The sequence below is a fragment of the Lissotriton vulgaris genome, chromosome 5 (genome assembly GCF_964263255.1).
Source record: "Lissotriton vulgaris chromosome 5, aLisVul1.2, whole genome shotgun sequence".
Classification (NCBI taxonomy): domain Eukaryota; kingdom Metazoa; phylum Chordata; class Amphibia; order Caudata; family Salamandridae; genus Lissotriton; species Lissotriton vulgaris.
The window spans coordinates 1,488,963,648-1,488,976,464 of NC_141693.1; positions in this window are offsets into that span (position 1 = coordinate 1,488,963,648).

The following is a 12,817-nucleotide window of genomic DNA, read 5'->3' on the forward strand; positions in this document are numbered from 1 at the left end:
ATTAAGCAAGCTATTGTCCAGAGTTGCAGAGTGGGACTCTATGATTAGAATGGGCACCGAGGCGAGAATTATCAGGTCCGTGGAATTTTGAGCCCAAGACCCGCCGAGGCGGGGAATTGAACCCTGGTCCCGGGCTAGACCTCTGCATCAGGGTCTGCTGCTCTAACCATTGAACCACACTTCTCCATTGCCCACTACAGGCTCAAAAGGACAACCATCCTCTGCATCCTGACCATTATTGCCCACAGGCTGACGGTACCAACACATCGGACAACTGTGAGAAAGTGCCATCTTTCTTGCATTGGTATGCCCCCACTTTTTGCTGAACTGCTGATGTGCTTTGACTGAGTGTGCCCTAGGCACCTGCCAACCAGGTACCCAGGGCCTGTGTTCCTTCCCTAAAGCTGTGTTGAAACAATACCCAACTGGCATCTATGGCCTCCTGTCAGCCCCTAGTAAATGGTACCCTTGGTACCCAGGGCATGATGACCAGAGAAGACCCCTAAGGGCTGGACCACTTATTGTGCCACCCTTAGGGGCCCTGTACCCAGACACCCACACATTGCCTTTGGAGGCTGAGTGTCTAAGTACAGGACTAAACAGAGAGTCAACATGGCACACATCCCTGTGTGCCATGCCTTCAACCCCACTGCCCTGGCATACACCAGTCACCCCTCTAGCTGGGTGCCCTATGCCAGTGGTGTGGGCACAGGTGCATGAGCCCTGTGCCCCTACAGTACCCAGGGCCATTCCAGGGCACTTTAAGTGCAGTGCTGCCATTAAGAGTATATGGTACTGGGAGGTCGTCATTACGAACTCCACAGCACCATGATGGCTTCACTGAAGACTGAGAAGTTTGGTATCAAACTGCTCAGCACATTAAACCTGCACTGATGCCAGTGTGAGGTTTAATGTAAAATGCACCAGAGGCCATCTTAGATATGCCCCTGAAACCTAACCCACAATTCACGTCTGGACTGAGAGGCTGCCTAGGCTGCCACACAACAGACATGTTGCTGGACCCCTGGGCGGACATCCCCCCGCTCCTGGGCCTGCAACAATGCAAATCCTGGGAGAGATGCTGGGTCTCCTCCCCCAGGATGGGCAGGGGGAAGCTTCAAAGGCCTGCCGCCTCTATGAGCTTCTCCAGACCATTTGCTGTACCCAGCAACTGGCCCCCACCAGTTCTGACCCCCACTCTGGTAGGAAGACTGGCGGGAAACACTACGTCAGGAAGTGAGTGCCAGCCTGTGCCAATCCCACCCATCAGGTGGGAGAGACGAGGTGAAGCACGATGCAGGGCTCCGGCCATCTTGAAGATGGGGAGCCCTGCCCAATCACATCTAAGTTCCTGCCCCCCCTCCCACAGGAGAGGAGCAGACATGGGGATGTACCCACGCCAGGACAGGGACCTATTGGTCCCTGCCCTTGCCCTACCTGTAATGCCCCTAAATTCAGTATTTAGGGACTCCCTGAACCTTCCTTCCTCAGATCCCGATAAAAAAAGAAGAAAGAAGATCAAGAAGAAGAAGACCCGCTGTGCTGCTGCTGCTAACAACAGGACAACACCAACTGACTTGGCCCCAGCCCTACCGGCCTGTCGATCCTAGAACCTGCTCCTGCTTAATCCCGGCGACTCCTGTGGACAGCAACCTTGAGACCCCCGGAGCACCTGCCTGCCTTTATCCTCTTAAAGACTGGGACTCCCATAAGCAGAGGATCTGCTTCAACAACCATACCCCTAGCGCCAACCAGGAAACACAAGACCAACCCACTCTGCACCCGCCGAGCCTGGCCCGTGCCGAGAGATCCAATACCACGAGGACATCCCCCGGCAACTGGGACCCAAAGTCCAGTGCCCAAAGACCCTCCTCGATGAACCAAATGACACCTGCAGCCTCAGAACCGGGGAACCCTCCAAACCCGACCAGCCGAGGGTAAGATTTCCCAAAGCCCAAAGTTACCCCTGCACCCGGCGCCCTGCGGCCTCCTGTGCCTCCCTTTGGGGTACCTACCTCTTCTCCAAGCTCCCAACTTACCTCTCTCATAGAGGTGGTCGCACCTGAAGAATGACCGTCCCCGAGTTTGCAGCCTTTGTTCCCTTTTTACCTTTCCCATTGAATACCATTGGGCGCCCGAAGGCTCAAAAGCACCCTGCACCCAGCCGCCCGAGTGCCTCTGGCCGGGCACCCTGTGCCCTATCCTACTTCCCCATTTGCCCTGAGCAAGTGACCAGGAGCCCAGCTCCTACAACCGCGTGGCCTTCTAGCCAGCAGCCACCAACCGAAGGCCCCCTGACCCTCATTGGATAACATTGGGCCTAACTACCTCTGCACCCGGCTGCCCCTGTGCCACTGAGGGTGTACCAACTGTACCTACCTAACCCTGGGGGACCCCTGAGTCTATGCCCAGAACCTTAACTTCACTGGTCGAGTACTCACCTGAAACCGATAACTCACTTTCCTGCCATAGGATAACATTGACTGGTTTGACTCGAAAAATCTTCCAAGTGGGAAGTTTTGAAACTCTAAAATATTCCTATAAAATCAGCCGAATACCGAATTCCAAAGTACTCACCTGTGATCAGGAGAGAATCCAATACTGTACCTTTTAGCCCAGTACTCAACCTCAAAAGTAATCCTAACCAGGTTTACTAGTAACCTGTATTTTCTCCATAGGAATCCATTGTCTGCTTTTCTGTGATATGTCTACTTTTGAAAACTTAAAATATTCCTTAAAAATCGTACCAACTTCTGAAATGTAATTACTTACCTGGCTTAAGTAGAGATCCCAGTGCTGGACCTAGGAGCCCAGTACTGGATTACAAAAGTAATGAGAACCTGAATTTTCTCCCATTAGATACCATTGCTAGATTTTCACTGAAAATTTCCAAGCGTGAACTTTGAAAATACCTTTATATTTCTTAAAAATCATTGCAATATCCAAAACGTTTTTACTAAACTATTTTCAGCTTAGACCCCAGGACTGAATCTAGGATCCAGTCCTGGGATTACAAAAGTAATTTACAAAGTAATCACTGCATTTTTTGTAGAAAGACCCATTGCGCTCAATGTTAGATTGTGTTTAGAATTGTGTTGCCTACTGCAACCCCTGTACCTGTTGTGTTTGCAAAGTTATTTCCTTTCTGCAAAGTAATTACCTGAGATCACTCATAATTGAGAAAAGTATATTTTGATACCCGTTGGTTCTAAAAATAAAACAACTTGATCTTTTGATATAAAAACAATTGGCCTGAAGTTCAGTCCTTGAGTGAGTGAAACCTTTTGCTGACTGAGTGTGTACAACAAATGCTTTACACTGTCCTCTGAATTTAACCTCTGTTATACCTCTGGGGTTGGTGGTCTCTATACACACTGTACCTTACTTTGGTCCAGTATTATAGAGCCACTTTCTCACAACAACCAACATCCCTCCACAGACAAAGCTGCTGGCTGTGCTGCATCTGTTGGCCTCTGGTACCTTCCAACCAACAACTGCCAGAATCGGAGGAGTCTCACAGCCAACCCCATCAAAGTTCATCACAACTGTCTTGGATACCATCACCCGCTTAGTACCTCAGCACCTTCACTTCCCCCACACTGCTCAGGAACAGCTGGAGACCAAGCAAGGCTTCTACGCCATAGCTGGCTTAACGCACTTGTTGGGGGCAATTGACTGCACACATGTCCTCCTTGTGCCCCCTGCCGACACTGCACACAATTACCGCAACAGAAAGTACACGCATTCCATCAATGTGGAGGAAATAGTGGACCACAAGCGCTTCCAGGCTGGCATCTATGGAAATGCACTGCTCGTTAGTAAGTACCAAATGAACACACCACACACCTCAACTTCACAATCATGCAACTCACAACTCTGAGATTGCACATGTTACAAACTCACATACAACATGCCAATCAACATGCCCATCTATCAGACACAACAGCACAACTTACTGTGGTAACCTGGGCTAGCCATGTACTCAAGCCATCAACAGCATGCCACGTCAGCCACACAATAGCAGAATTTTGGGACAGTTGGGAACCAGGCATGTGCAAAGGAGGCAACTGACCCATGAATAAGAATGTGTACAATGCCAAGTCTGGCATGGATGTGCTGGCCAGACTGCAGTATGCAGACCACAGACATGTCCATGTCGACATATACTGCTGGTGTTTGGAGTGCAGCGGACAGTGGACACAACCATGCTACCCCAGGCAGTGGTGAAGATCGCAGGAATGTAGCTTGTTACGTCCGGAGTGGGCTGGCTAGGCGTACGCCAGGCCAGCGTAGGGGTATTAATCAAAAGCCAGTTGTTCTGGGCATGGTTCTCTTCCGTGATGGCCAATGTGTCTGCCAGGGCGGCGTCTCTCCCCCCGCCACGAGGCCGATGCCATGAGCGGTGGTACCTGCGATCCTGTGCGCCTGCTGCACCCCAGGCCGCTGGTCCCCAGACCCGTCTTGGCCGCCCCTGCGCTCCCAGGCCTCACTGCTCACCTGCCGACACCGGCCTGTGTCAAAGAGGGCCCACCAAGTGCCGGTGCACGCCCGAGGCCCGCAACCTTGACAGCCTCCTTAGACCATCGCTGTAATCAGTGACACAGGCCCCTAGCACTCCTTTCTCATTGACGTACTCCACCCCTGCCTCCGGCCTACAATGCGGTCTAGTAGGTCACACATTTGGAACTGAGTCTTGATATCATGATGGCCGAGTTCATATGTTAATGGGGCGTTTGATATCACTGTACTCCCTCAATGTGGTGCCACCAACTATGTGTATAGCATTCCAACAACATGTGTCTGTGGTCCCTTGCTGACTACTGCCTTCGGCCTACACTGCGGTCAAGTAGGTCACACATTTGGAACTGAGTCTTGATTTATTTGTGGCAGAGTTTATATCATTGTGCAGGCCTAATCGCAGACTGCGTTCCCACTTTCAGCTCTGGTGCCACTAACTCTTTGATGCAAAATTCATGGTCACTCTCTGATTGAACTTTGGTGGCGCCTGAGTATATGGCCTGGGGGTTGTCTTCATCATCATGTAGCTGATACTGACTTAGTGGTAAAAATGAGTCTGTAGCATTCCTCTACTCCATATTGCTTGTTTCTGCTTGGTTCTGCCCTCTGCATCATGCCTTGGAAGAACACCTTCCACTGTCCCCCGAAACACTCTGCAACATTCACCTTGGACATCGACGAGGACCCGCTCAGCTCTCATGCCCCTACCTCAGTGCACCTCAAGTCACCATCCCGTGGCAGTGTGCCTGTGCCGGCCGCAGTGTATACATGGCCACTAACTCTGTGCAGCTCAAGTCATGGACCCTTGCTATTTGAACTTTCAACTTCTGATTGTCTGGTCACTGTTGTAGTTGTTGCCAGCACCAACCACTCCGTGATGGGTGGCTTACACTCACCCCACACCCATCCAGCACAGGCGTCACTGGCCATGTGACCCTGGCAATAAAAGGGGCTGGGCGAACGTGCCCTTAGCTAGTTCCACAAACTATCTAAGTGTGTCCGTGTGGTCATTATGTATGCATGAGGGCCCCGGGCCCTACCACATTACTTTGTGCTGTGTACAGTGGACACAACCATGTCACCTCAGGCAGTGGGGTAGACCTGGGCCATGTAGCTGTGTCGTACCGTAAGTGTAACCGGAGTGGACTGGCGTACGACAGTCCAGCGTTGGGGTGTGGTTGATCAACCAGGGGCTCTGGGCGTGGTTACGTTTTGGCCTTGCCAAGGTAGTAACAAATACGTGAGTCTCTGTTGTAGTGTCAGTGCCCTCGTCCCGCAATGGACAATGTTGCAATGGAGCATGCCCCCGGAGTGCGGACTCGGCCGAAGGGGTAAATGAGGGAGTGCAAGCCCGCTCGGGGTCCAGCATCATACATGCCAACTGTTGTGTGTGTCGCCGTACCATAGCATAAGACAAAGGTCTACCCTCAACCGCATCGCAAGTTCAGCCAGCCATGAACTCTACATCTGTGTCCGCCCTATCCTTACCATAGGCCTACCCACACTTGGCTGCCCATCTTCAACGCACAACATCACAGTGTTGTTGTCAGGCTTGTGGACAAGCCCAGACAGGCATGACAATGGTGTGCCGTAGGAGTGCAAGTGATGCAACTGCGCTGTGCACACTAGTAAATAGGCTCAGGGGGAGGGAGGAGCCGCAGTGAGGTTACGTAATACACATGGATGCTGCTCCTTTGCTACAAGCAGTACATGTCAAACAGGAATCATTAGGTCACACATATCACACACCAATCAACCAGTGAGCCTGCCAACACATCATGCAGAACCAACTATTGACCCTGTCACAGGGGATCAAGGATATTCACTCTGCCCTTGGATGATGACACCCCTCCGAGCCCCGAACACACAGGCCCAGAGACAGTACGATTGGGCCCGCAAATGCACCGGGGGCATCGTGCAACGCACATTTGGAGTCTTGATGTCAAGTTGTAGGTGCCTGGAGATCACAGGTGAAAGGCCCCTGTACAGCCCAGACATTGTGGGCAAGATGATCGTTGCATGTTGTGTTTTGCACAATATATGTGTACGCACCAATGCCCCATGGATACAAGTGCCAGATGCACCGGACGATGATGAGGAACATGAGACAGGTGGACCACACCCCACTGCAGCCACTGCAGGACTAGCCCATAGGAACACCATCATTGACAATTTCTTCACATGAGCACATCACATTGTCACAGTCCTTAGCAATCATGGGACAGTACAAAATGACCACAGTTACAGCATGTGCAAATACATTCATTACAACACATATTCCCTGAGTGCTCATCTCTCCTCTGTACAAGCACATCACTCTGACAAGTGTAAGTGCAACATGTAGTGCTAACAATCTCATAATTTGAAAATAGATGGTGGGTGTGTCACCTTTGTACAGAGAGGCTGTTTAGGGTGTCATGTATTCGAAACGCCATTTCTGTGTGTCACAGATAGTACGGAATCCCACTCATCAGCGTTTCGCATATGTCCCAAATCATTACATATATGCTGTCATTTGTGACCTACAAGTGACAACAGGGTTTCTTTTGGGGTCAAATATGTACCACCATGATGCAGGGATGCACCTTGTGAGTTAAGTCCCACAACATGAGCAACATGGACGAAAGGAGGAATCACTGCCCCTATATTTGTTCATGATTTCATACTTGATTGATCATAGACACGACACGTCTGTGTGTATTAGTATGTATCGTTCACATTCAGTGGAGCGTTGAAGCTTTCTTAGTACTGGGCCATGCAGACAACACTTTACAATGTTGCCCCGTGGAGGGCCAGCCAGAGTCTTTTAGGGATTGATAAGTTACTCGGAAGGGGAAGAGTCCAGTCCTCAGGTTGATTGCTGTGTCATTGTAAAGCAAACAAAATATGGTAGTCCATGTCGAGGTCCAAGGTTAGTGTCGCAGAGTGTATCGGGGGACAGTGGGAGGTGTTACTCCAGGGCATGATGTAGAGGGCAGAAACAAGCCATATGGGTGAGATAAGTGCTACTGCTTCCTTCTTACCACTAAGGCAGATACATCCTCATTTTTGTTCTCTGATGTTTCATGTGCCTCACATGTGGGTGGTGGTGTTTGGTCTGCAGCACTGTGAGACACTGACACATCAGGGGCTGGAGATGTGGATGCAGAAGTAGCAGCAGCATTCATCTGCAAAATGTCTTGTGGCATCATTCCCATGATGAGGATCTGCAGGGCATGGAAGATCCCATCTACAGCTTTCTCGTGTGCAGCCGTGGTAGCCATTCTTTGCACCTGCATCCGCTCCATGTTCTCCATGAACCTCCTTATGTTTCCCAAATCACGGATGACATCACGGTGGCCAATCTGACTAGACGGTTGTTGTCTCCGAGTCATGACTTCAGCGACACCAGCCATGGATTGTTGGAGGGCGTGGGGTGGACTGTGGGTATCCATCAAGGAGTGTAAGTGGTCCCTGATGGGACTTAGACACCCACGTATGGCATCTAGTTTGGCTGCCTTGAGGTCGAACCCCACCGCACCTGTTCAGCCAGCTCCTTCTGGCGGTCTAACAAACAACGTTGGAACCCCATGTGTTCTTAGGTGAGGTGCTGGGAGGCAGTCATGGTGGTGGGTGCTTCCTGCTGTGTGGTCTGTGCTGTGGTGGGCTCACCTCGATAGTGCTGGGCTGCCTTGCTTTTGGAGGTGGAATGCGGAGGTTGTCCATGAACAGTTGGAGTTCGTATTCGTTGTCCGGGGGGGGCGTCTCCATCATCACTGACGTGATGTAGGGTCTGCTCTGCAGGAGATGTTGATTGTCCCTCTGCAATGTAAAGGTGAGATGCAGTTTCACACTGTGTTCCATGTATGTTTACGCATTGGTGAAGTTTACATACAGACTGCATGACAATGTACATAGTGACTGTTTGTGAGGAGGTGCCTATTTGATGCGGGACAGTGGACATTTGTACTACATCACGGATGTGAGGTTGTACTTGTCCATTGTCATCACACAGATTTTTCCTCTTCTTTTATGGTGCATTTTCCTGCATGATGCGTGGGAATTGCAGGCCTGCAATTCCCACGCATCGCTGATTTTTGTATCGCGGTTTAGGGCATCGCCACTTTTTTTCGCATTCATGTTTCTCATTTTTTAAGCGTTGCGCTAATTTTAACGTAGTCATTTGACGCATTATCGGGAGAATATCGCATTGTACCGCCGTGTTGAGAATACAAAGTTGACAAAGAGTTATTTTCCCGCGATAGGCTGCGATATGAAGAGTTGTGTTAAGCTAATTTTGCGATAATTATCACACGTTCTTGAGAATATTGCCTGCTGTGTGTTAGATTTCTCTTAACTCGTGTCAATTAGTGTCCATGTTGGTACTCTGAAATGCTTAGCACATGTTCCTGTAGTAAAACCTGACTTCTCTTTGCCATTACTCAAGTACTGAGCTAAATATTTATTAGTGTGAATCTTTGGGGTATTGTGATAATATTAAATGGTAAGGCCACCCCGCCATAAAACATAATATTCCTCTTTCTTCCAGTCTGAATCTATGGTTACCTCTAGGTTTCTTACTTTTCTTGATGTAGTTGGAAGGAGCCTTGAATTCCTATGTCCATTTGATGGAGGCTGGTGATAATGTCTGTCTATGTTGTGTTGAGCTTTTGGTGTTGACTCGTCTGCCATGCACTTATCGGCACAAAGGCAGCCGTCACACTTTGATTTGTAGAGGTCTTCCGGGCCTTCAATTTTCAGCATGATTTATGCATCATATTTGCAACAGGTTAGGATGAATGATCAAATAAGGTCTGGTAACGGTTTAAGTCGCTATTGATTAATACAGGAGATATGGTGTATCAAAGAGGGATGCCACAGTGTTGGATGTAAAGGTCTGAGGTGAAAGTTGGTATGTATACAAAGCTTTCCCACTCTTTGAGATAAAAGGAAATCCATTTTAGAGCATTTTCATATATTCCGAGAAAAAGGATTCTTTGTAGTAGTGTGTGGTGGTGTACAGTATCAGATGCTGCTGAGAGGTCAAAAAGCAATAGAGCTGCCACTGCTTTCTTGACCAATAAGTTTTAAGTCATCCCAAGTGGATAACAGAGGGATGACTCTTTACTGCTACCTGTTCTGAATCCTGATTGTTGTCTGGTTTCGTCATATTCTTCCATACTCATGGAAATTTTAGTAAAAACCATTCTTTCAAATATTTACCTAGGAACAAGCCATTAGATATCGGTATGTGGTTTGCTGGGTCTCATGGCATAAGATTTATCTTTTTGAGGAGTGGTCTAATATTGGAGGTTTTCCGCTCGGGTGAGAAAGCACCTAGTACAAGGACTTGCTTAGTAAGCTTCTAGCTACCTGCCCTGCGTAGGCTCTGTTAGACGTGTGTAGTATGATTTTAGTTATTTTCGTCTCTTGATTTCCTCCACTTGCATTGTGGTATGTTGAGTTGTGATTTCATTCTTTTGATGTTGTCATGAGGCCAAATGGTTTTCTTTTCGTGGTTAATCCCTGCTGTGGTTTTTATTGGTATCTAGTTGTCCACTTCAGTGGAGATCCAGCTGTAGAAGGTGCGTGTGTCATGAGGTTGCATATATATTGGGGCTCTTTTGAAATTAGATTTGAGTATATTGAGTTCTAGTTTTTTCCATTGTATGTTTACCTGTTTGTTGTTGACGATTGTTGCTGTCTTTGAAGTGCTGATACTGATAGGTATGTTTATCCTAAAGTTAATTATGATGTGATCACTTCAGACTACTTGGGAGTTGTCTATCACTGCGGCTTACCCATAAGGGGCAAATATGATCCTGTCACCAGGCAGGTCGCTCCTCCACGCCCCCACACAGCCCTCCTGTGTGCCCTGAACCGCTGCTGCCGCTCAATCTGGTTGTGCCTGAGTGATTTACATTTTCTGTGCTCCCTGTACTTGTGCCCCTCTGTGCCTCTCTTTGCCTTGTGTATCCCCCGCTCTGTGCCCCCACCTGTTTAGTTAGCATTGTTGTTTTTGCTGTACTCTTGTGCCCCACTGTGCCCACTTTTGCCTTCTGTATCCCGCTGTGCCCGCTCATCCCCGTACTCGCTCTTTTCCCACTGCTGCGTCCCATGCGACCCGCCCCCCTGTGCTCCCATCCACCACCCTGCTCCCAGCTGCTCCTCCCTCCCACTCCCCCTCATATGGAGGTCGCGCGGTGGGGAGGAGAGCGATCTTTGACCATGTCACCAGGCAGGTCGCTCCCCCACGCCACCACACAGCCCTCTTGTGAGCCCTGAACCGCTGCTGCCAATCAATCTGGTTGTGCCTGAGTGATTTACATTTTCTGTGCTCCCTGTACTTGTGCCCCTCTGTGCCACTCTTTGCCTTGTGTATCCCCCGCTCTGTGCCCCCACCTGTTTAGTTAGCATTGTTGTTGTTGCTGTACTCTTGTGCCCCACTGTGCCCACTTTTGCTTTCTGTATCTCGCTGTGTAGACACTCGTCCACGTCCTCGCTCTTTTACCGCCACTGCGTCCCCTGCGGCCCCACCCCCCTCTGCTCCCATTCGCCACCCCGCTCCCACCTGCTCCTCCCTCACACTCCCCCTCATATGGAGGGGGCGAAGGGGCCACACGCAGCAGGCGTGAACATTGGTGCGCCAGCGGTGCGCCGAAGGCGTGCCTAAGGCAAGCCTGTCTGCGCCCGTCCGTGCCTGGACCACGCCCAGTGCCAGTACCCTTGGCCCCCGCACTCACCACGACGCACACCACCGCTACGACTCCAGCACCCACCACGCACTCAATGCCGTACACTCATACACCTGCTGCCTGGCCACCCCGAAGCGCACACAAGGACCCTTCTCCTGCCGGAGCTCGACAACGGAGAACCCGCGGCCCTCATCCTCCTGGACCTGTTAGCCGCTTTCGACACAGTCTGCCACCGCACACTAAAAGCACACCTCCATGATGCCGGAATCCAAGAGAAGGCCCTGGGCTGGACCCCTTCTTCCTCACCGGGAGAACCCAGAGCGTCCACCTCCCGCCCTTCCACTCCAAAGCCACCAAGATCATCTGAGGCGTACCCCAAGGATCATCCCTCAGCCTAACGTTGTTCAAAGTATACATGGCACCGCTTGCCGATGTCGCCTGACGGCACGACCTAAACATCATCTTCTATGCTGACAACACCCAGCTAATCCTCTCGCTCACCAAGGACCCCCACACCACCAAACCCAACCTCCACGAAGGAATGAAGGCCGTCGCCGACTCGATGAGGAACAGCCGTCTGAAGCTGAACTCATAGAAGACGGAGGTCCTCATCCTAGGATCCACCCCCTTAGCCTGGGACGACTCCTGGTGCCCGACGGCACTAGGAGCACCCCCTACACCCACCGACAATGCACAAAACCTGGGGGTCATCCCCGACTCTACACTCTCCATGACAAAGCAGGTCAACGCCGTCTCCTCCTCCTACTTCAGCACCCTCTGCATGCTTCACAGGATCTTCAAGTGGATCCCCACCACAACTAGAAGGACGGTCACCCAGGCCCTCGTCAGCAGTAGACTGGACTACGGCAACGCACTCTACGCAGGAGCCCCGGCCAGACTCCTGAAACGGCTCCAACGCATCCAGAACTCCTCTGCACGCCTGATCCTCGACATCCCGTGCCGCAGCCACATCACAACCCACCTGAGAGACCTGCAGTGGCTCCCCATCAACAAGAGGATAACCTTCAAGCTCCTCACCCACAAGGCACTCCACGACATAGGAGCAGCGTAGCTCAACAGCCGACTCAGCCTCTAAACCCCATCCCGCCAGCTCCGCTCTGCAGACCGCGCCCTCGCCACTGTCCCCTGCATCCAAAGAGTGACCGCCGGTGGCAGATCATTCGCCGACCTCGCCGCCAAGATGTGTAACACCCTCCCCATCCGCCTACGGCAGACCTAAGACCTCCTAACCTTCAGGAAACTCCTCAAGACCTGGCTCTGCGAACAGTAGCAGCGTCCTCCCCTAGTCCCCCCCCTGCGTCTTGAGGCCCTCTTGGCAATGTAGTACGCTTTACAAATGCTATGATTGATTGATTGATTGATGTAAAAAGTGTGTCTGGCAGAGTGACTTAGACCAGGCACAACTTGTTGGAAGTTGGAGGTCTCAAGTTCAACTGTAAGTGCTGTAGTTGTAGGCCTCTTGCCAAACCAGATGTGAAAGTCTCATAGAAAAGATAAGATGGGGTGTTTTAGAAGAGTTTTAGTTACTGTATATATGAAGACATATTTAAAGTATGCCTTGCTGGGTGGGTGATTGTTGAAGGGTTTGCAGTCATTCATGGTGA